Source organism: Rhipicephalus sanguineus, chromosome 3 (genome assembly GCF_013339695.2).
Source record: "Rhipicephalus sanguineus isolate Rsan-2018 chromosome 3, BIME_Rsan_1.4, whole genome shotgun sequence".
NCBI lineage: Eukaryota > Metazoa > Arthropoda > Arachnida > Ixodida > Ixodidae > Rhipicephalus > Rhipicephalus sanguineus.
In genome coordinates this window covers 206,536,988-206,561,880 of record NC_051178.1, presented here as the reverse complement: position 1 = coordinate 206,561,880, position 24,893 = coordinate 206,536,988, and the positions used below count along the sequence as shown (strand labels likewise).

General features: G+C 46.6%; 1 protein-coding gene across 10 annotated transcripts in view; it reads right to left on the bottom strand.

The window, feature by feature from the left end:
- Positions 1-24,893, bottom strand: part of LOC119388159 (voltage-dependent L-type calcium channel subunit beta-1) — a 189,975-nt gene that overhangs the window by 65,628 nt on the left and 99,454 nt on the right. The gene's annotated exons all lie outside the window — the stretch shown is intronic.

The window sequence follows — 24,893 nt, the reverse complement described above, 5'->3', positions numbered from 1 at the left end:
CCCTAGGGTATAGAGCACCGGACGCGTTATTCGAAGGTCGCAGGTTCGGTCCCTGCCGGCGGCAAGTTATCTTTTCGTCCACTTTTCTTTCTTCCCATTTGTATCCTAATTAGTACAAATAACAGCCTCTATATGTTCCTTGGTATTATTGTCTGTTAGTTCTCATTAATATTGTGTCTAACAAAGAAAAACGAGCCCTTAAAAGTCCCCTTTCCTAGCACTGCAGGACGTTACAAAAAGTTTTACTTGTAAACACGACTCTGCTAATTACTGCTGTGAGCCCTGCCATATTCGCTGTACAGCGTCGGCACACAAAAAAAGCCAGGCCTGCGCTGAAACCGCAGCACAGTCACAGCGAAAGCTGGAAGAGCGGCGTTTCTAGAGCCCGTTAAGCTCTCTTGGGGCTACAGTACAAGTACACTAGAAAGGTACCCACTACGCCATAAATCACAATTGTTGTGAAGTTGGGAAGCACCTACTAAGCCATTATCGTCATTCTGCGAAGAAGCGAGGCACCAGGTACGTCTGTAAGGCATTATGTGCACTTGTTGACGCGGCGACTGATGACGATGAAGAATTATGGCTCAACGCTTTGTAATGGGTTGGAATCTTTAAACGGACCACCAGTTATGTAATTTGCATTGGGTGACGCCGGTCGCTATTTCCCTCCCCGTCATGCTGTATAACATACGTTGACGTGGGAGAGAGACGGGGGGGGGGCGAAGAACTTTACTGTGACCCCGAGGAAATGGATCATGCGCTTATTGGCTTCCTTGGCAACCAATACAAGTGCACTTGCGAGGAACCCACTACGCTATAAATCATTGTAATTTTACTCAGACCCGAGGAAGTGGATCATCCGCTTATGCGCTTCCTTGGCAACCAATACAAGTGCACTTTCGAGGAACCCACTACGCTATATATCACTGTAATTTTTGAGAAGTAGGGCAGCAGGCACTGTGCCATTTTCGTCATTCTACGGAGAGCGTTGGTACCTGCTAAACGCATGTAAGGCATTATGCGCACTTTGTTGATGCTGTGCCTGATGACGATGAAGAATTATGGCAGAGCCCTTTGTAATGGGTTAGAAGCATTCAAAACCTACTCGTTGCGCAATTCGCATTGTGTGACGCCTGGTTACAGAATTCTCGTTGTGCGACGCTTGGTGCTTATTTGACTCTTGTACCACGCAACATTGCATATGTTAATGTGGTTCCTTCCCGACATGAAGCCTGTATAGGACCTTTTTGCAAAGCAGTTTCAAGCACCGGCATGGCTCAGAGGTTGAATACTGGGCTCCCACGCAGAGGGCCCAGGTTCGAACCTCGTTCCATCCTGGAATTTTTTTTCTTATCTCGTTTTTTTTTCTTATTTCGAGCGATACTGGTTACGGACACCGGCGGCGGCGGCGGCGGACAACTACGGCGCCAAAAACGGCCGGTGAAATGATCTCATAACAGCTTTCGCTGTAAAACTGACAGGACAGTGGGGCACAATTTTACTGCGCTCGCTTCTAAGCCTTTCCGGATGTTTTGTTGAGCGTGTGTACCGCGTCTGAGTCCGTTAAGTTGAAGCTTGGTATGATGGCCGTAGAGTTATCGTCGACGGGCGTCCCTTCAACCTCTGTGAAGATGGCTCTCACGAGCGGGTTGGTGAGTCCGCAGTGCCCCAGTAGTCGTCGTTGCCGACATCCCAAATGATGACGCCACCGAGGAATCTTGTCGACGAGCGAGGCCATCTTGCGCACACATCTCGTCTTCGTATCCCATCCAGACGTTGTTGCGCCAGGCGTGCGGCTTCTCGCTCTCCTGGTCGTAGGACAAAACCCAATCGGTTTTTCGCACCAGCTGGCAGGCCTCCTTGTACGAGACGACACGAACCGCATGGTGTCGATCCACCTGGGAACTTCTTTGTTCTCTGGGAGCCTAGACATTGTACACACGAAGCCTGACAGTGAGATGGCGAGTAGCACCCTGCTTCGAGGTAGGCCGCTCGAAATGACGTTCTCGATGAAGTCCTCGACGCTTCTACCTTTGCGATCTCGCTGGTGGTGGAGGGGTATCAGAATGCGATCAGTCGCGTTGGCCGGGTGGTGCAGACCCTGTGTCACGACGCCAACGTAATCGAGGAAGCGGGACAGCCGGCCGGGTCTGGCGCCGGACTTGAAGATGCCAGTGTGCGACGATGCGGTGACAACAAAGAGGAGTCCGTGCTTGTGCTAACCTGTTTGAGATGTGACAAGAAGACGGTCATGTGCCGTTGATATTCTTTCTCGATGGGGAAGACGCGGTTCAGCACGATCCCGTGGAAGCGGTTGTGCAGGACCCAGCGAACCATCTCAACGAGAAAGGTCATGTACGCGGTCGCGTTGGGAGTTTCGTGGAAAGTCAGCCGACTGCCGCCGCCATTCTCGTCACCCACTGCTATCAGGTACTTGAGGTGGGGAAGCTGACGTTCACTTGGTTTCGCAGTTCGATAAGCCGCGACTGCACCAGTCCAAAGGCCATACTGGCGTCCGGAGTTTCATTGGTGCCGCTGAAGAATCCCCGTAGAGGGAGCACGAGGTGCGAGCAGTAGTTACCAGGCAGATCCACAGTCCTGTAGCTGACGTCGTTGTCGTAGAATCTGGCCACGTTCACGTGGCACAGTATGGGCACAGGTCCCCGGCGCTGTGATCGGACCTTCACTGGAAAGACTGCGACGGCGCGGCCATCCGCCTTGCGAACGTCGTACGCGATGACACATACGAACACGGCAACCAACAGAAGCGTGAACCCGACGCATGCGGCGCCTGAGTACGTGATGCAGGTCTTGATGAATGGGTCCCGGCGCTGCGAAGCCAGCGACCGCGGCAGCGACTGATGGAGCAGCCACTCCTCGTCTTCCAGCAGCCGCGACATGTTTCAGCCCCGAGACCCGGTTATGCCGCGCTCGAGTCTGGCGCTTCGATCTCGTCGTCTTCATTTCGCTGCCCTGCGTGCAGCAGCGACATTCCTGCAAACTCTCGAGGCGTAGGCCTATTCTTGTTCCCCTACAAGTCGAGATTACTCCAGCAGTTAAGACCGCCTGTTCGAAATTGAGAGAGAGAGGGAAAGACAGAACAAGGACTCACTGCGTGATCTCTATACGGTATACGATGCCGTCGAAGCCTGCTTCTCAGAAATAATCGAACGCCTCGTGGACAAATCGCCTGCTGGCTTTACTTTGAACGTGCGGATTTTAACTTCGCGTGGCGTATCTCCCTTGTGGGTATGAGCAATATCTTTGAGACCACAGCAATAATATTTGTTATACGGACACATCTCTCTGGCGACTAAACAAATGAGTCCATGATACGCACTATGCATAGGCATGCGCACAGAGGGGGGGGGGGGGGGGGGCAGGGGTCCCGTTCCTCGTCTTACACTGGGTTCTGATCGTAAGGGCCTCATGGGAGGGGCCGCAGCGGTGAAACTTCGTCCCTCCTAATGGAGAACCCTTCTCCTGCGCATGCAGTATGCTTCGTGTTAAGAAGTCTGGTATACAGCGCATATATAGCATGTGAGTCCTAAATGCGGCAACATTATTGAAATGTGATACCATAACACAGCAAAAAAGAGTAAAGAAATTCAGAAGAAATTAGCGTAGCTTGCACTGGAGGCGCAATGCTAAAAAGACAGCGGAGCCGATGGGCACTTTGCTAAGTTTTGCAAATTTTCTTTCTTAGTCTATTTCTTTCTTCTTCTCCCTGTTTTTCTTTGTTTTTTTTTTATTTTTTCTCTTTCTCGCTCTTTCTATCTTTCTTCCTCTTTCACCCTTTTTTTTCTTCTCTCTGTTTTTTTTGTTTTTTTTCTGTTTATTTCTATTTCTCTTTCTCGCTCTTTTTGTATTCCTTCCTCTCACTCCTTTCTCTCTCTCTCTATTTTTTTCTATTTCTCGTTTGCTTCCTCCTTCTTTCTATTCTTTTCTCTCTCTATCTCTCACTCTATTTCTTTCTCTCTCTTTCTTTGATTCTCTTTCTCTTTCTGCATTTCTCATCTCTATTTTTCTTCCTCATCCTTTCGCGCTACGCTTTACTCTCTCCCTTACTTCTTTCCCTCCTCCTCACCATCACATCTCTCCTCCTCACGCTCACTTTCCTTCCCCACCCCCTTGCCACACTATACTATACAAGGCTATGCTATGCTCTGCCAGCGTGCCTGGATAGCCGAGTGGTTAGGACGCTCGCCTTCAGATCCCACCTCGTGAAGAATCTTTTTTCGCCAAGACTTTCTCTCTTTCTTTATCTCTGTTTTCATTCTCTCTTTCTTTCTCTCTCTCTCTCTGTCTGTAGTCGTTCTCTCACCCATCAGGGCTACTACAGGCTACGCTGGATAAATCGGCGCACGTGTTCTGGGAGCGAAGCAGAAGAGGACGAAGATGAAGAAAAAAATGTAGAGAGCGTGTGCCGGTTCATGATGATGATCATTTATGTTCCTGATAAATTACGGTGAGCTTAAACTGAGTAGCCACAGTTAATAGGTAAACAACAACTACTACTACTACTCAGACAGAGAAACGCAGCATCCAGAAAATGTATCCTGCGCGCCTATCCTGCACAACGAAAGAACATCGTGAGGAAGTTCACGGAAAATTGGTTTAGTATACAATTTTTTTAAGGTCAGTTCCCTGGGTGCCACCATAATCCCCTATGGGCTGTAGAAGCGCGTGCCCCTCCCCTCCCCCCCCCCCCCAAAAAAAAAGATACATTGCCGAAGCAGCGCCGTCAGCGTGCTTTACTTCCGTGCCATAGTCCAGCAAGGAGGTGTTCTCCCTCTCAGTAGACAAGTTCTATCAGCAGATCTTATGTTTCGGCAGATACAGGAGGGGTTGGCTTTCTTCATAGGCGTGCGCAGGGTTCCGCATTAGGGGGGGGGGGGAGTTTCATATTAGCGCCCCCCCCCCCGCGTTGGACCAGCCCAAAGGACAACATGCTTCATAGCGGATGAAAAAAAAAAAGTCAAAGTAGGAGTTCATTGTGCGTAGTCGGCAAATTTGCAGCGCGCTGTTCAAACAAAAAATTGGGGAGGGGCGAAGCATGTAGGGAAGGGTGTCCGCTGCCCCCCTGGCCCCCTCGTGCGCACGCCTGTGGCGACTACTTCCTTCTAGGTTAAGGAAATATGCCTCAATAATTACGCGTTAGAGCTTTTCATGCGCTCGTTGCAAAAATGTCGTGGTATGGAAGAGAGGAATGCTTTCACACTGTTCACGATACAAAGGAATATCCCTATATGTTTGTTTCTAACGTCCAGTTTGTGTTCACTCGCACGCTGCTCTTTTGCGTAACGCCACGTTTTCAAATTGGCCGCATGATAGCCTTAGACGGCAAAATATTAAGCATATTTGATTAACATTTCTACTAGTAAAGTCAGAACGCCATGACTGTCACAGCTGAAGAAGGATGTTGATTTCTTTGCAGATTTCGGCTGATGTGCGCAGTCATATATGCGCCTTATTTTTCTCAAAGAAAAAGTGCATTCAGCGTGACGTCAGCGCTCGTACCGTTATGTGTCTCTTGTAGTCGTTTGTCGCGTGCTGCGCCGTTTCTTTGCGAATGGACGTGTACTTTTGACCAAAAAGGTAAGCAGTTGAAAATCTTGTGTTTCTCGGTTTTTCAAAGTTTCATCCGATTTGTATGAAATTGATTTTGTGTCTATTTTCGGCCCTGATTGGTAAGCCTAAAGCCTTCGTAAATCTTGCAGTTTTCGATTTTACAAGTCTTCATCGAATTTGGATGATATCGATTTTCCTTCCGTTTTAGGACACAAAGGTTAGTCTTGGAAAATCTTGTTTCCTTTTTCGATTTTTCAGTGTTTCGTCGGATTTTGATCAATTCGATTTTGGGACCTTTTTCGGCCTAAAAAGAAGCCTATAGCCCTTGGAAGTCTTGTATTTTTAGATTTTTCAAAGATTTGTGATAATGAGATGAAATCGATCTGGGACCGTTTTCGGCCTAAATGGTAAGCCTTTGGAAGTCTTGTGTTTTTTCGATTTTTCATAGTTTCGTCGAAATCAGATGAAATCGATCTGGGACCATTTTCGGCCTACATAGTAAGCTTTTGGAAGTCTTGTATTTTTCGATTTTTCGAAGTTCCTTGCAATTTGGATGAAATCGATGTTGGGTCCATTTCCGGCCTTAATATTAAGTTTACAGCCTTTGCAAATCTTGTACTTTCCGATTTTTCAAAAGTTCGCCAGATTTTGATGAAATGGGGCTTGGGCTTATTTAGTTTTTCTACTTTCCAATGTTTTGTTCAATTTTCCTAAAATTGATTTGAGGGGCATCTTCCGCCGGAGTTGAGGCTTTTGGCTTGCCTTTTTGATAAAAAATGCTTCTATGATTTGCTTTATCGTAATGCAAGGATATTTCGAAAAGTAGAAAAATAAAGGACTTATAAAAGATATAGCATTAAAAATATTTTTAAGTGGCACCTGTAGTGAGGCGTGGACATAGAACCCCAGCATTACTTTTAAGATTATGCGCAGCAATAATGTACAGACCAACTTGCAAGCACCGCTGGCTGTGCCGTTCCAGAAGCCGAGTCGCTATGGCGTTAAGCTTGAAGCCGAAAGGGCGGTGGTTCGAATCCTGGGGAGGGTATCGGTACAAAAAAAAAAAAAGGTAAGGCTAAAACCCATGGAATTCTTAATGAATGCGATTGTGACAAGAGCGATATACAAGAGGGTTCCTGGAATAAGGGACCCCTATAGAGTGACCCTAACCTTTTTTTAAGTTTCCTCGCACATTCATAGAACTGATATCTTGCGCGTTGTTTACTGGTACCCTCACCGCAGGGGTGGCGGAACGCTTGGGCGTCCGCTTCCAATACGGTAGGTACCGGATTCGATCCCCAGTGCCGGCCGGTCACCCACCTGTTTCCAATGGGTACAAGCGGGCTTCGGGATGGTGCTATATTGCCGCAGTTGTGCGAGCTTAAGACGCTTGGAGGACTCCCAACTTGCTGCATGGGACCAGTGGCCACGTCCCGTGCAGTGAAACGGGGGTCCTCCTTTTTTCTCTAAAATCCACTTTAAAAAAGAATTCTCGAGTATGCTTTTAGGCCTCGCCGGCCTCTCTATCGCGTTTAAGGGTCGGTCTGTACATTATTGCAACCATCGGTCACAAACCCAATGGTGGGCGTGTCAGTGCGAGTCTCGATGCACCCATGATGACATCATTGCAGGCCCGTAGCCAGGGGGGGTGGGGGGGTGGGCAGAAATTCTGATGGAGGGGGGTGTTTTACAGAAAAAAATGATAAAAACAGGCGTTTTTCAAGGCTTTCACCAAGTGCCCCCCCCCCCCCCCCCAAAAAAAAAAAATCCTGGCTACGGGCCTGCATCATCGCATACTCTGCATTACCGGCAGTGCGATTCGAACCACCAGACTTTTGGGCACGAACTGTTTTTTAGCCATTGTAACCTCATCCCATGTATGGCTTTCGTTTTCCTCGGCGAGGCCGCCAGCGGGGTTCGAACCAGCGCCCTCGCTACAACCGCGGCACAGTGTTTATAGGTTGCTCTGCACATTATTGTAGCGCATACGTGAAAATTAAACGTTGTGCTTGCGTGCTAATTCCTACGTAAATTCACAGCTTCACAAACAAAAGCTGGTGTCATTTGTGACCAGTAAAACAAGGGAATAGCCTCTGGAAACCTTGAATTTCTGTATCTTTGAAAGTTGCGTCGCATTCCGATGGAATAGATTTTGTGCGAATTTTTGACCGAAAGCGTAAGCCAGGTGCCTTTGGCAGTTTTGAGTTTCTGGATTTTTGAAAGTGTGGCGACCACTGCGCACAGAGCTACGCAGCCTCCGTCTCGTCACTGATTAGCCCGGCGTGACACAGCTCTTTGCTGCAACACGCTTCCGATAAAAGACAGCGCCACGCAGTTTCGTCGGAGGCTTACGTCACCACTACTGGCTATATAACCCAAGCCACCAAGCTTGGTTGCATGTTTGTTTCTCTAACCTTCCGAAGCGCAGCATCGGCATGCTTGCCCTGCTGCTGCTATTACGTTCATAAACATCGTTTGTTTTATGTTGGGATCCGTCCTACACCGACTCCGCATCCCACATCTGGTGACCCGGAAATCGAACAAACCGCACCGCCATGACCCGGACCTTGGAATGACCTTCCAGAAGATTCCACGGACCTTCACGCCGAGTCAACCGACCTCTGACACGCCTATCACGATGGCGCTGCGACCGGATGAAACCACGGCGCACTGCATCTTGCTGCCGCCGGACTTTCCCGAATTCTGGCCGCAATGTCCAGCCATCTGGCTTATCAAGATGGAGGCTGGCTTCTCCCTGCGTAACATCGTCTCGCAGCAGGACAAGTACGCCATCACGGTAGCTATGCTTCCTCCTGCTCTGCGACGCGTTGTGCCTCCTCCTGGGCCGCAGGCATACGACCAACTTCGAGGGTTCGTGCTAGTCCCACCGCAACCGGCAGCGCCACGTCACATACTCCCCGCCGCAGCAGCCGTGCCCGCACCCGCCGCAGCAGCCGTGCCCGCAGCCACCGCAGCAGCCGTGCCCGCAGCAGCCGTGCCCGCACCCGCGACGGCAGACGAGCCCCCGGCACCGCCCGCTTCGGCGGGCACGAGCCCCCCCGCCCGCTTCGGCGGACGAGCCCCCGGCACCGCCCGCTTCGGCGGACGAGCCCCCGGCACCGCCCGCTTCGGCGGACGAGCCCCCGGCACCGCCCGCGACGGCAGACGAGCCCCCGGCACCGCCCGCGACGGCAGACGAGCCCCCGGCACCGCCGCGACGGCAGACGAGCCCCCGGCACCGCCCGCGACGGCAGACGAGCCCCCGGCACCCGCGGCAGCAGGCGAACCCGCACCATGGCCAGTCGGAACTGTTCCCCAGCCGATAACAACCGGCTACACATGTGGCGGGGACCACCCTCCCGCGCCAGTCAGCTGTGATGCGTCCAACGCACGATTGTTGGCGTTGCGTCGACCACTGCATTTGGACCACCCTCACCACCGGCAACACCAACGCATCCTCTGCTTGGCTCGCTGCCGCGAGCCACGCACAATCATCGTGGTCCTCGCCCGCTGCATGGTTCGCAGTGCCGTCCACCGGAACTGGTGGAACTCCTTACGCCTCCCGGATTTCTACAGACCCTGAGGGCTCTGCACTCCGCGGGGGGGGTGATGTGGCGACCACTGCGCACAGAGCTACGCAGCCTCCGTCTCGTCACTGATTAGCCCGGCGTGACACAGCTCTTTGCTGCAACACGCTTCCGATAAAAGACAGCGCCACGCAGTTTCGTCGGAGGCTTACGTCACCACTACTGGCTATATAACCCAAGCCACCAAGCTTGGTTGCATATTTGTTTCTCTAACCTTCCGAAGCGCAGCATCGGCATGCTTGCCCTGCTGCTGCTATTACGTTAATAAACATCGTTTTGTTTATGTTGGGATCCGTCCTTCACCGACTCCGCATCCACACAAGTTTCGTCGCATTTGAAGAAATCGATTTGAAGGTAGAAGAATCTCGGAGTTGTCTATTCGGTTCTCAGCAAAGAAATTCTGCAGCGCGAGCAAGGAAGGACTAGATGGGACATGAACTCAGGACGAGCGCTGTCTTTCTGTTAAATTTCATCACAAAATGCGCGATATACGTGTTGTAGGAGCCAGTACACCCTCACTGGCTGCCTTGACAGCACCACATTAGGCGCATTAGTGATGTGCGTGTCCCATCCTGTGCCCTTGAAATGCGGCCGCCTTCGCACAGCCCAGACAGAGGATCACCGTCTGGCTTCCAGCAAAACCACACGCTGCCTGGAGTTGTTGCTCGTCTGCTTCTCGCTTCCGGCCTACCCTGCCTTGCGCACCTTCGGTCGTCGAGCTGACGAGTGAGCGTTCAATAAATGTCGTCCTTTGTTCTGTGAACCTACGTCTTCCTTGGTTTAACTACGGACGGGGTGCAGCAACCCCAATACCCACAATGTGCGCCGTGACAGCGATGGCGCGCTGAAACGACTACCATAGGCGTGCGCAGGGTCCCCATTAGGGGTGCACAGTTTCATAGTAGCATACCACCCTCCCCCGCGTTGGACGAGACCAGAGGACAACATGCTTTACAGCGGATGAAAAAAAAAATATTGCAGTGGCTTAGCTCAGCTCTGCCAGGATATACGTAGCGTGAGCTAAGCTGATTATTCTTGACTTCCTTGGTTGTCAAGCTTCTCCGGTATTCTGCGCCGCTTAGCAGCATTTGCGCTCTCCTTCTCCATGGCTATACCACACTGGCAAACGCCAGCCAGCCGGTCTGACAAATGGCTAACCTCCCTGTCCTTCCGTTTTTCTTTTCCTCCTCCTCCTCCCCACTGTATGTATACCCCCACTGATACGTCTGCGTAAACGCGCAAAAATAAGACGCTATCAAGCGGCTCCGGCGCAGCGTCAGACGGCCACTGCGTCAGACGCCGCCGCGCTCCGCTCCGCCGCACGCGGCGGCGGCTCTGGTGCGCCATCTGTGCGCCGTGTGACGTCACTGCTGCTCGCGCATGCGCAGCACGGCTTTCAAACTGCCACGCGAAACTCCTCCGCCATAAACAGTTCTTGGAATACAACATTCGGGCCTTCAGCCACCATTATGGTCAGGAGGGGGGGGGGGGGGGGGCTCGCGCGCACGCCTATGGCTTTCATCATGTGCCCGTCACGAATCCGGGAGAATGATTACCTAGAACAGGCCTGGTCCATGTTTCACAATCATAACACCTATGGAGATTGTACACCACACGCCGCGGATTGAATGCCCAATTTATGAATCACGGAGGCCACAAGCCAGGGTTGGCGTTCGTTGCTATATACATTGCGCGAAATTGGCTACGTTATGACCCGAACCCCGTATGGCGAAGAAAATTTCAGGTTGGCGCCATGGCTACTTAATTTTTTTTCTGGCTCCTTTGAAATTTTATTTTGGCGCACTATAGTAGCCACTTTTGTTATTATCTGCAGATATTATAAGCATTGTTTCTAAGCTTTTCTGATGTCAGCCGATGTACGCGCATGCCCTCCCCACCAGCAGTCTGGTGGTTATTGAGGCAACCCAACGCAAGCGCTGTGTGCCTGCGAAGACGGAGTGACGAAGTTTTGCGCATGTTGGCAAATGCGCGTGGCAGCGCGTGTTCTCGTGTGAATTTGGCAAAAGAAAGATCCGTAACAACATGAGCTGAAGTGCTAGTCTTCAACCAGATTTCCCTACTTGAAGCTCGACTGGTATTATGGCAACCCTATATTCCAGTCTTCGGCTTCAAGGAAAAACTAATTCAATGTTTCGTGTTCCTGCTTATTTGTTAGCTGAAATGTTTCAAATTTACTCTATCTCCGACAATAATGGATCTATTCTACATAACTATATACAAATGCACTGGACTGGCCAACTGGTGCAAAATATGGTTAGGGGAACTAAACACTCGAGTAGCCAAGAAGGGGGGGGGATTCACCTGCCCCCCCTTGAAATTTTAAATGCGAAGCATTTCTTAACAACATTTGGCACTTTAGCGTTTCTATCAACGCATCTACGATCTAGCAGCCGACGTCTGGGTGCTCTCATGATCGCCTCCTGTCGCGTACGTACGTCGTCGAACCTTTTCCTCCAGACCAGTGGCGTAGCCAGGGGGGGGGTGGCACACCGGACCCGTGCCCCCCCCCCCCCCCCCCTCACTCGACAGCTACGTCACTCGACCCCACTTATCTGCCCTAAACCAATGTCGGATCAAGGAGACGACCCCCCCCCCCCCCCCCCCCCGAAAAAAATTTCTGCCTACGCCACTGCTCCATACGTGTGGCACATACCCGTTTACCACGGGCCGTGGTATACGGGTATGCGCCACAGGTGATTGACAGTTTTATACTACCCGGAACTACGAGAACAGACATCGTAATTTAAGTGCGAAAGCATTAAGAAAAACCGGCATCGGCAGCGTTGAGCCGCTGAATGGAAGGATGAAAATTAGGATCCACAGGAATCGAACCTAAGCATTCTGCGTGACAATCAGATATTCTACCGCAGAGCCACGCCAAGTCTAGAAACTGGTTTGGAAAAACAGCCTGCTGGCTATCTAATTTTACAAGAAAGCAATAAACACTACATATGCACTCCTATGATACAGCTAGGCGTCATATCAGATTAACATTTTTATTCCTATGATTCAGCAAGCTATACTGAAGCATTTCTCGACCCCGGAGGAATGTACATTAACGAAAGTTACGCATGATATTCACATGACTGCACCATAAAGTGCACATAATGGTGTAATAGTAGCGCAAAAAAAGACGAGGACAAGAAAGTGAACACCACAAGCGCCTTTCCGTTTTGCTTCATAAAGTGCACTTAGTTTCGATACTGACGTATGTACTCTAACGTGAGGGCTGACGTTACGTGCCTCGATGTACTCCTCCGGAGGCGCCCGCACATCGAGGCACCCTACGTTGATCCACTTCGTAGCGCTTGGTCAAAGCCATAAAATACAGCATAGAAGTATTCGCTGACTGCTTCGCATTTTTTTACGGTTTGTATGTGCATAGGCGTGCCCCCCCCCCCCCCTAGTCACCTAAGAGGAGGGGAGGCGCTGCGATGAACCTTCGCTCGCCTCCGCCCCCACTGAAGGGGAACCCTGCGCACGCCCATGTGATATACATATAGATATATATATACACGCGCACATAAAAACGCACACACGGGCGTATATAAAGGGCAGTTGAACCCCCCCCCCCCCTCGAAAAAATGTCTGGCTACGCCCCTGGAACTAACTAAATGTCAGGAAATGCAATGTTATGCGCTCTGCCCGAAACACTAACAGTCCACCTAGTCACTTCTTGGACAGCGAACCGTTAGAACCCGTCACTTGTTATAGATATTTACGGTGTTCAACGCTAACGTAATCTAAACTGGACAGAACACACCGGAAACATTATTAACAATGCCAATCGTATGCTTGGATCCTTACGTCGCAACTTTTCCGCTGCACCTTCCTTTGTTACCAAAGTTTGAATACGCTGCTTCAGAGTGGGATCCTGTGCATGTAAAACTAATCACTGCCCTGGAACATGTTCAGAATAATTCGGCTCGTTCTATTCTCGCTTATTACAATCGCACTGTTAGCTTAATAGGCATGAAAACCAGCCTTTCCCTTCCATCTCTAATAGCGCGTCGAAATTTTGGCTCATCAACTCATTTCATAAAATACACCACCGTAGCTTTCTCCACGACATATTTATATTATCACCGCAATATATGTCCCATCGCATTGATCATCACTATAAGGTAGATATTCCATTTTGCAAAAACCAAAACAATAAATATTGCCTACTGCGCACAGCAAACTTAACCTCCTTTCCGCTGTGATAATCAACGTTTTTGTGAGCCAGTGACCACCATTGTGCAAACACCAGCCTGCTGGAAATTTGTTCATTGTTATTTTTTACTCTTGCATTTTGTTATTTTTGTTTGTTTCGCAATTGCCCTGGCAGCCACGAATTCTTGGTGCATGCATAGGTGCATGCCTCAACCGTGCTGCAACGAAGTGAACGTCGACGCTGTCCGTAAGCCGTTTGAAACTATCCTAGAACGCCTACTGTAAGTACAGTTGTGCAGTGCCCAATACGTCATAATTATTCCTTTTGCGAATCAGCGAAGGGCCCACTACGCGTCCGTAAGGCAACGTGCGAACCTACGCAGCTGCCTGCTCACTTTGTTGATGCTTTTGCTGAAGATGATGATTAAATATGTCTGAGCGCTGCGTAATGGGTGGGCCTTTAAAACATCCCCTCGTTGCGCAATTCACGTTTTGATGCCTGGCGCGATTCTACGCTTCTCCCACACAATGTTACATGCGTTAAGAAGACTCCTCCCACTACATGATATTCATAGTAGTGTTTTTTTCCGAAGCAGCTTCAAGAAGTGACGTAGCTCTGTTATAAAAAAAATTGCGTGCCTCTGTGGTAGAACACCTGCTTGCCATGCACAAGGCCATGGGTTCGATTCTCACTCGAACCGTAGGTTTTTATTTGCTCTTTTTCATTTTTCAGTCACGGAAAACGCTGATTTTTCACTTACAACCAACGACTCCGACACCGGAATTTCTGCAAAATGAGCTCTTTGCTCATGCGTTTAAAACAGTAGAAAAATTCAAGATTTGTACATTGTCTGGGCACATGGACAAGAATTTTTGCCGGGTAACTTAACGGCACACGCCGCTGCCCGAAGTCACACTCCCTAGGCTATCCCAATAGATTGACGAGCCCTGGGCGAGCCACATGAAAGCAATGCGAGAAAATATACAGCCATTCTTAGCCACTACAAGCTGGGTAAAAAACTTACCCACTTCCCCACCCCAAGCTCACAAGAGAAGAGAGTGCTCTTCCGGAAACTTCAGACCAGTGCACATTCCCTCATGGCACCCTTTTGCATGCCATGTATCCTGCAAGCTACCGAAAGGAACGCAAATTATGCTCTGCAAGGAATACACTCCACCATATGGAAGCGTGGCGCAACCCATCAATACCACCTATCACTGGACCAAACATTGAGCAGTGGGAGGCCCAGCTGACAAGCTCAGCCTTGATGACCAGCACCGTCTTGTGAACAGGGCCAAGCTGTCAGCTCGAGCCCACGGCATCCTGGACTAGGGACGCCGCCCACCTTTGGCGACTCTGCCGTCAGCTCACACTACTGAATAAAGTTTATTTCTCCTCCTCCTCATTTTCCCTCTCCCCCCTGAAATGTCCTTGGCCTTGAGGGTAAATAAATAAATAAATAAAGTTTACCTGTGGTTGAAGACCAAGCAAGAAGGAAAAATTGTGCTCTTATTTCTGCATTCTTGCTTATTCAAAATTAAATGATTGTTTAATTATCAAAACTATTCATAATACCACTTTGATATGTTCCATTTGGCTATAAATTTGACAATAAAGTTAAATAGCATGGCTACTTCTGGCCACTTTTAGCGTGACCTCTGGCTCCTTTTCAACTAAACCCAATGGCAACCCTACCAGAAGCATTGAAGCGGACGTCTACGGCTACTTGAAATTCACAAAGTAATGTCCCAAAAAATTGGTTGTGGCACTTGCAGATTCGAAATGCCCCACAAGCATTCCGCTTCACAACACAAACAACCTCATGGAGTCTGAATTATAGCGCATAGCTGCAGCATGTATTAAAGCGACGCATATAAGCACCAAGACACATACAAAGAGGAATATTGTGGCACGTTTTTTTACATGTGTCACGCTAATACATGCTGCAGTTATGAAAGACCAACTCGCTTGAACAGCAACCCTTTTGTATACGCAGTTCATTTTTGACAGCTCCATCGATTGTCTAGTTTGAAAGTCGGCGAGACATGAATAGTCGATTTCCATGCACGGGATGTTCTTGCGTACATACAATCATAAATCACCAATCTTTTGAAGATGTCCCACTGACATAATAATATCTCGCTACAGATGTTGCTAGGGTGCATCTGTGGTCCAAAGAAGCGGGTTGCTGCGCATGTACTCTCGAATGCTGCGAGTGCAGCCTTTTCTTGCGCAAGGAGGTTCTCCCAATTCTCCTGCCTGCTTGACTGGTAACCAACTATACTATAATTGAAGTCGTTAGATAAGCAGTTCCTTGCAGCAAAGATATCCAAAGGCACAACCATCAATTACACCATATCAGAACAGGTTTTAACACTTTCTTTCTTTTTTTTCCAAAACACACTAAAGAAAGATCTTTGCATTCTGCCCCACTCAGAATACTGCTGAGCACTGTGCCTCAAATTCAAACCTGTGAGCTCACGCTCAACAGCTAATTCAGCAAACAGAGCACGACATCGACACCAACTATAGTGTGTCACTGATGGTGCATTATACCAAAGTGAAAACAAACACAGAGCCAACAAGCTGTTCAGCTGTGTTATTGCAAAGGACCTTTAGTAACTGCAGCACCACTGTATGTTCAGCACGCTCATTTGAAGTGGCATCATGCACTGTGCAATTAAACTCTGCAATCTGCATGCCAGCATAGCAGGACCTTAACTGCCATATTTCTGCTTAGCTCCACTAAAATTCTGTGAGCCAACTTGAATGCAAGCAACATAGTGTGAAACATGAACGGCTTTAATGCCAGGAATGACAGAACAGTTTGGCAATGTCTTTATTTACAAACTGCCGTAAAGGTTTTGTTTCATATTTATACATTACACTGCGTGCATACATGTATATGTATTATATACATATACGCAGTTTCCTTGCAGGAGCCTTCATTATGAAAACGCTTTGTTCAAGAAAAAAAAAGAGCAAAGCACAATTCCCGACAAAGCACGCTCAGAACTGGCGTGCAAGCAAGGAGCATACGCTCTTCATTCACACAGATTTCGATTAGCATCAGCACTTGCCTGTATGTATATATGTATATATACCAGCCCTTTTGTCTCATCGAAAGAGAGGATGAGTAGAAAACTTCAAACGTTGCACATTTTACAAGAGGGTGGGAAAGGGAGTCTCTTAGTAGTTCAAACACTGCTGGGGAAAGAAATCTGCAGAGGAAGAATGCCAGAGCTAGAGAAAGAATGAGAGAGAGAGAGATAGAGAGAGCTTGAGAGAAACCAACACGTTCTTACGTACACATATGTACATATCACCCACACCTGTGCCACACGGCAGCACAGACCTTGCGCCACAACTCAGTTAAGAATGGATAACAATAAAAGCTAAAAGAATTGTGAGCAAAATGCTGCTGCTATTCATGGAAGATGGGAACTCTACAGAGCATACATAAATGCCGTACTCAGAAAGGAGTGTGACTAATTAAACTACATGCGATGTAACCTGCATCACAACCATCATTTTTTCTTGTTTTACAAAATTGACAGGATGGGAAAGAGGCCACTAGCACTCCTGAGAGCAAAAGTGCAGAGCGGTATTTATTTCCCGTTCGTTCTTACAATAGCAGTTCTAGTTGGTAGCATATCTGCACTCACTTTCATTCTCGGTCACAGTGGGAAACTGTCGTTCAGGGGCACATGTATTCGCTGTAGCCACCCAATGTGACTATACCCGATATCATAACAGCACTGCCCCGATCAGCAAAAGGACGGTGGCATCGCTGAACACTGTAAATGTAGCATTTTTCTTTCCAATCAAAAGAACTGAGCTCTTCTACCACCTAATCCGCTTTTCTCACGGCCAGCCCTGCGCAGGCAGCATTGCAACATGTTTGATCGGTGTTGCTATTGTCTCGCGCATGAACGTGGTCACTGTAAAGTACACACATGCAAACGCAACGCTGCTCACCAAATAAGTGGAATGGGAAGCAAAGCATCAACATGCCAACCATGCCACTCATACTGTGAGCCACACAGCACTCCTTCTGTGAACATTCACCTAAGTGCTAGCGATGCACACAACACACACAGGCACTCTCACCAATTCCATGCACTGCACACACTGTGGCCAAGGGAATTTAACGAGCACAAGCGAACAGGCGAGAACTACCATGTCCCACAAAAGAAAATAAACAAAAGCAGTTAAAGAGCCTGACACACACATATGCACACTGTGGGTGAGTCATGACTGGACATGAAGCGCAGGGGACAAGAACATTTGAGGCTGGTTGTTCGATGAACGGTCAGGGTCCCAGTGCCACAAAGGGCCACCGCGTGTATACAGAGAAAGTCCCCAGGAGAAGAAGAAAGTCACTGAGGTCAGCAGGTACAGTTCTAGCAGCTAGCTCAGCATGAGTGCATACCAGAGACCAATTATGGTCAGTGCTCACTTTTGCTAGCGTGCCTGGGCAAGAGGGAAAACTACATGGAAAAGCAAGAGGCCTGCACTTGCTTCTCAGAGCAGCGTCATCATCGCCAGCGAAGCTAAAAATATAACGAAAGAAGGACTCGATGACGCAACATCCCTGTCTACACATGATGTGTGCTAGGAAAATGCGAAAGAAATGCCACGTGTAAACGCCAGTTAGAGACAATGAAAGGACTATCAGTGCTAAAGGCCGTTACAGTCGCGTATGCATTGCTACAAAGGTTAGGTCGATGTTACATTTGTGTCACATCTCTGCATCCTTGGAAAGGCTGTGATGTCCTGAGCAAATTTTAGTTATGCTCCTGACACCATGAGCGACTTTGTTTCACTTCTCACAGCTCTCTTTTCCTTCATCCTCAAGCCCTTTTTTTGTTTTATTTTACAATTGCATGCTCCAAGTATATCTGTATACATTTACACAACAGAAAAACTTAGTTTAGGCAGGCATGAAGTTCTTGCATTCTTTATCAAAAAAAAATATTAAGCTCTGCAATGGTGATTTTACACAGCAGAACCATGCTATAGCACACCCATAATAAAGAAATGAATGGCTTGCCAAGCATTACTTCACCCAAGGCTGCTTTAAAATTGAAAAAAGAAAATGTTCACTAGCGCATCAAAAGACATCAATATGTCATGCAGTGTTGCTAAAAGTTTGCTAGGCTAAAAAGAAAATACTAACTTCAAATTATGTGCAGCTTAAAGCCACAAGTATTTTGGTGTGAGGGTGGTTTCTTTGTGTTTCTTTTGCGCTACAGTGGGTCTGAAGTAGCTCGCTTTCGTTTGAACACCTTTTCCAGGTTTTCAGACAGTTTTTTTTAGAAAGGTCTAAAAGACTGACAAGGCTAATGCCTGTGTTTATATTAAGTAGGATTTTACTGTCTGCAAGACTTCTATAACAAGGTTCTACTAAATTCAGCTAGTCTGCAAGTCACCAAACATTGTGTGTCTGCTAAACAAAAGCAACAACAGAAGATAAACTGCTGAAATGCTTTACACACAGTGTTTACAAATGTGACAAGTCATTTCTGCAATGCAAGTGAAGACAATGGCTATTCCTGCCTGTCACCTGACATGAACTTGTACAACTGCACATGCAACTTAACTGTGTCTACGTTACTGAAAGCATGTCTGGTTTAACCAAAAATCAAAGCAGCAAGGACTGTTTTATGTCAATAAAAAAAATTGCTTTATTTTATGTCTAAGACAAAAAAAACACTTCCATCAACACAAGAGCTTTTGGCAAATATAGCAAAAAGGTTTCATGTAGTGGATAAACATCTAAAATATTTAAGCGAGTCGCCATAAAGGGGAACTTTAACTCGAAACCAACTCCAATTCTGCCCGTTGAAATCCACGTAAAATGAGAGAACGCTTTTTCGAGACAACCCCTGTGCTGACCTTAAAGCAATTTGTTGTGTTTAAGCGATAAAAGTTAAATTGCAGTGACTAGCAGGCAACATTTAAAATTGTGGCTTTAAATTTTTAATGACATCTCCAGAAATTTGTTAGTTTGTAGAAAATATAAGCACAAAGCTTACAGATGTTAGAGCACCTGTTAGAGCATTTAAACAGGACAAATTTGATATATGAATTCACAGCTAATGCAAAATCGTTAGAATGTCTCGAGGGTTTTGCAAAAGTCCTATACAAAATCATATACACCATATACCTATATACACCGTCATGGCATATACATGAAGTAATATTATTTCATGGTATAATTTCATGGTATAATGGTACAATTCGTAAATAATGGTATTTCATGTGCACATGTAAGTTTATCCGCTTCAGGTGTATTATACTGTGCAGGTTACAGAATTTATTGTTTGTCATTTTAGGTTACAGTGTTGTAAACTTATGTTTGTGACTGAAAATCTGCAATTTACTACAACTATATTTTTTAAATTTTGCCCTACTAAAATAAATTTTTGTATAGTCACCAGAATTTAACTTTTTGTTTTGAATGGAACAAAACTTAATTCACTAAATGTGATCCAGTGGTTGTTGTGAAAAAACAATTTCTGTGTTTGCCTACATTTATTAGAAACACCAGAAGCTAAAGCTTCTGCGGAAGCTGAGTTGGCAATTATCAGCCCCAAATTCCTTATACCCTATCAATTCAAAACTTGAACTGTTGCTGCACCCACAATTCAAGTCATTATGGCTGTTCAGCGACCAAGAACATTCCAGTGCACAACAGTTAATCTTATTGCGCTCCTGAATAATGAAAATAAAAAAATCTATTTCGCACAGTCCTTGCTGCTTTAGTTAAAATACTACGTTTCCATAGACAAAAGTTAACTAGTTAAGCTAATAAAATCATGATTGTGTCTAATAAAATTACAGAAATATGTCTGAAATAAGATGGCCATAAGAATGCAGAATGAGCTGCATGGATTTTTACATTATCGTGAAGTGATTGTAATGTTGCATGTGTGGCTTACAAGATACGAATGTGCAATGACCTCATATTAAGTGGAAGCGGTTATGTCATGAACATCACCCTTGTTAAAGCAATGTCTGAAGGCCAAGAAAAATCTTAATGCACAGACATCAAAAAACAACAAGATCAGTACCTACGCAGAAGAAAAACAAAACATGTTTGCCATGAAAGTAGCAGAATGTTCTGTTTATACAAAAGCCCTTTTATTTCTATAAAGAAGCCATGTGATGAAGCACGTCTCCAAGCTAGATGCTTCATAAAACATGAAAGCAAGCGTGCTATTTGATTAATGTGCCCTTTGGTGCAGCAAGGTTAGACCTGTAGCCACAGTTGTATTGAGAGATGAAAGTAAGCCAGCAGTAAGACAAACACTGAACTGCAGCTCATCCTCTCCAGCTGGTGTCGCCCTCTCGCATTCCACGCATAGGAATCAAATCTCAAACTTTTCCTCAATGAGGTAAATTTACGCCCAGAAGAAGAATTCATTTGCAAGTGGGTTTATCATGCACAGATGTGGCACTGTAGGATGTACAACAGCTGCGTCTCCACACTGCAAAATGCAGTTAGTATCCAAGAGTTGTACCTTGGTCTCAAGTGCATGCCATTTTCCTTGAATAAAACCAGGACACCATAGAGGATGCTACCAAAGTTTTTTATGGAACACTATTTATGTAAACTGGCACCACATGTGCTTCACAGGAGCCTCCTCCTAGCAATTGAACGCCTCTGGCTGGCTCCTCGACATGGTGCCGCTAGGATTCTCTACAGTATCCCAAATGGGTTGCGTATGCTTGAAAGCCAGAAATGAAGGCTTAGTGGGCGGAGCTAAAACCTTGTCAAGTACAGGCGCAGTAACTGTGAATGTCCTGCGACCGGCTATAACAGGTTTTGACATTCGAATGTAGAGGCAAGGATCGCAGAGCTTTATCAAAAAGACATCACACTGTTCTTGCTTTGGCTCTCCTTGCACCCACCTAACATGAGCAGTCACTGTCACAGAGTCGCAGTTGTAAGGCAGCTTCAACAGACAAAAGAGTTGCCACATGGCAATCCTGTTCATGTCCCCAGCTACAGTTGGTAATGTACATATTTATATATATAGTATGGTGCAGCAACCTCATTAACGCGCTTCTGCCTATGTGCATCTCTGGCATGCGTGTGGCACATCTGAAGGTATACCTGTGTGCAAACACTATCGTTGGTAACAGCAAAGTTTGTAACCTACGCGCACTCAGAACTGCATCAGAACTGCACTCAGAACTGGAGCGAGTGCTTAAGGAGAAAAGAGTTTCAAATATGTTCTTCCATGGTCTATTCTTCAGCATCAGATATCATGGTGTCACAAACAATAAGACCAAAGCTATCTAACCTTAATTCCACTAAATGACATCATCCAGCTTAAACGTAAGCGAATTGCTATCATATAATTCTCCAGTATAACATAACAGAAAAGGTTAGGTAATTGCTGTAAAAATGAAAGAAAAAAAGAAGAGCGCAGAAGCCTACCAGTACAAAAAGCAAAATGCATATTATAAGCTACTGCAAGTACAGAGTCGATCTTCATTTATCACAATGGCTCATTCAACTTTCCACTCGGCTAAGTTCAAGTTTAAAAACAAAACAAAACAAAAAGAGAAAACACTTACAAATGTTATATACATCATACCACTTAAAACTTCAGGGAGTTAGAACAAATTCTTCCTATCCAACAGAAATTCACTGTACAGACAAACATATCGAACAGGTGCATATACACCACTCACAAATTTTCATCAAATAAAACACAATAAAACACTGAAGAGAGTCATAAAAAAACAGCTGCTCCTGTTTACTATGTGTGCAAGACATCATGCATAGAATCCATACGAACTCTGTGCACATGCCAAACCCAAGCTAAATCTACAAAACAAACTCAGCTGACCAAATAAATTTTGCTGCAAGAGGAACAGTCATGGGCATTGCTAGTGCTTGCCTTTTTGTGCTCTGCGTTTGTCTGGAATCTTGCACTAAGGTATCTCTAACAGTAATGCCAAACAGAGTCTACCAGTTTCTAAAGTGTATGCTTGCAGATATAAAAAAAAAACTATTTAGAAACACAGAGGCCAATGGCAACTGAAAAAACGCTAACCATTCCACAAAAGTCTTGGCTTGATGCAAAGTCAGTCATGAGGTCTTTAAAGTGATTTGGGATAAAAGGAAATAGTGAGAAGCTTAGAAAATGTGAAATGTGCTTCTAAAGTCAGTTTCTTTTATGCACTCACATGCCTCTGGTATGCTTTTTATGACTCGTCAAAAACCACCTCTTTCACTACAGATGTGCATTACACGATAGGGCCTAAACGACCTAAAAGCAAAGTGAAAGGTTCTAGTTATGAAGCTAATTTATAAACTTCATCTCTGCATAGCTACTAAAACAAGACTTCTTATAGTAACTCAATTTAGCTCGATTTGAAAATGCAAACCTGCATTGTTTTGTGCACATCAAAAGATGGTTGCCAAAATGTGCTCCCATCTCAAGGGGCAACTACGCATGTTGTAGATAGTTTTATAAGTTACAGGTATAGCGCAGTGATGAAAAATGTTTTAAGTGTCACGCTGCTTTATTTATTATGACTTTAATTGAAAGACTGATAAAAGAATCTTGAGCTTGGGCTCAATGTTGCAATATATTTAGCAACTTCCAATTTTATGAAAGCAAACTAAATCAATATGCTTTTCAGTGTAAATGGCTGATAAACAGAAGAAGGGCTCTTAATAAAACAGCAGCAACATTTGAAAAATTACGACAACGTAATGTCTGAAATTGGCACACGTGCGACATTCTACCACCTAGCGGCATTGACAAACTCTAATACATTACAGAACTTTAAATTAACCAGTTTCCTTTTTGAATAAATCAAGAACATTTGTCTTGAGACATGAATGCTAATTAAACCTTATTAAAGCCGGTTAAATATGAGAGTAAACGATGGATTTAAAACAGCAGATTGTATTGTATGAAAGTTGCACAACATTTGCCAGACAGGTGCTGGTGACATGAAATGACTCAAATAGAAACAGTCATAAACTGAAGTAGAGACAATATGTGAATGAAAATTAAAAACAATGCTATAACGTCCTAGCAACTTTTTCTAAAACCTTCCATAAGAAATCTAAGAAAAGCTGTCACTAAAAAAGAATGTCCCTTGACAAAAGGAACGAAATTGATGTATGAAGATTGCAACAGAAAGAAAATTAAATCTCCCTGAATATCTAGGAATCCCCTGGTGCACGTAAGGTCTCAAGTCATTGAGTTCGAGTTTCCACAGGAAATTCTAAGCCTCCAAGAACTGTAGTCGGCACACGCCTAAACAACACAACTTCTACCTGGCACAGAGTAAGATGTGATGGCCTTTGACCCAAACCATTTGCTGACTCACAGCAAAGAATGCCAGAAATTAAGGAACTAGAAAGGTGCAAACAGTAGAGCTACGCTGAACGCCTACATTCTGCACAGTGAGTAATGTCCACTCTCAGGCGAGAAAGGAGTGCCATCTTGGCCAGTGAAAAATCGCAGGAGGAGTTGAAAAGCACTTGCAAGGAAGTATCCTGAAAGTGTACGTGACAATCCTTGCAGTGGACAGTCGCAGCAAGACGCTTGAAAAAAAAGCATTTTGCATTGAGCAGCAGAATGGTGGTTGTGGACGCGTAAGGCGAGCTTGCTGAGAGAGTTGCAGTGGAGAGATGTGTTCTCTCCTTTCATCTCTTGGTTACAAATGCAGGAGTGTCGCACATTGGGGAGACAGGGGGTGGGGAGAAGGACCGTTCTCCGGTCCTGTGGCACAACCACGCGGTTTCCTTTTTCGCTGAAGAAAGACGTCAACCGCTTGCTGTTGAAAAAGGCAGGATCTTGAGGGGTGCCTCGCATGGGCTGCACAGGTGCATAACGCTGCTGCCCGAGGAAGCCACCGTGGCAATGGCAGCCAAGCCTGTGACCTGCCCGCGCTGTTTGGGAGGGCTGGCTTTGTCAGAATACGACAGTTGGCTGCACAAAGTGGCAACTGTGCTTTGGAGAGGATACACAGCGAGCGAGAAAGCACCGACATTGCGCTAGCCCTGCCGGTGGCTGCCAAGCCATGGCACGTCGTGGAGCATCATAATCACCACCCGTCTATGGTGACAACGTGATGCCGCTAAAAAGCCAAGACCAAGGAGGGCAAAGTCTCTGCTAGAGCACATTGACGGGGTACTTCTGTCCTCTGTGGAGACCTGTCTCACCACTCCCGCTGCCCCCACCCCTATAGTTGCGGTCGTCGCACTCGTCACGGTCGTACTCGGAGGGACGGCGGCCGTGAAGGTGGTGCCGTCGCTGTGGTGCCACAGAGTGTGGGTGGTGGTGGTGTCGGAGGTGCGAAGGCGGTGGCGATATGTCACCAAACTTGTCCTCAAGATACGGGTCCGGAGCATCATCCCAGTCATCGAAATTGCTGCTCCCGGCCCCGCGATACGAGGTGGCCATGACGGGTGGCGGTGGGTGCACACGCGTGTCACCATAGTAGTCGGGATCATCATCGTCATCGTGCACCGGGTACATATCATCCCCCCGACAGCTTGCCGAAAACAGGTCTCCTTCCGG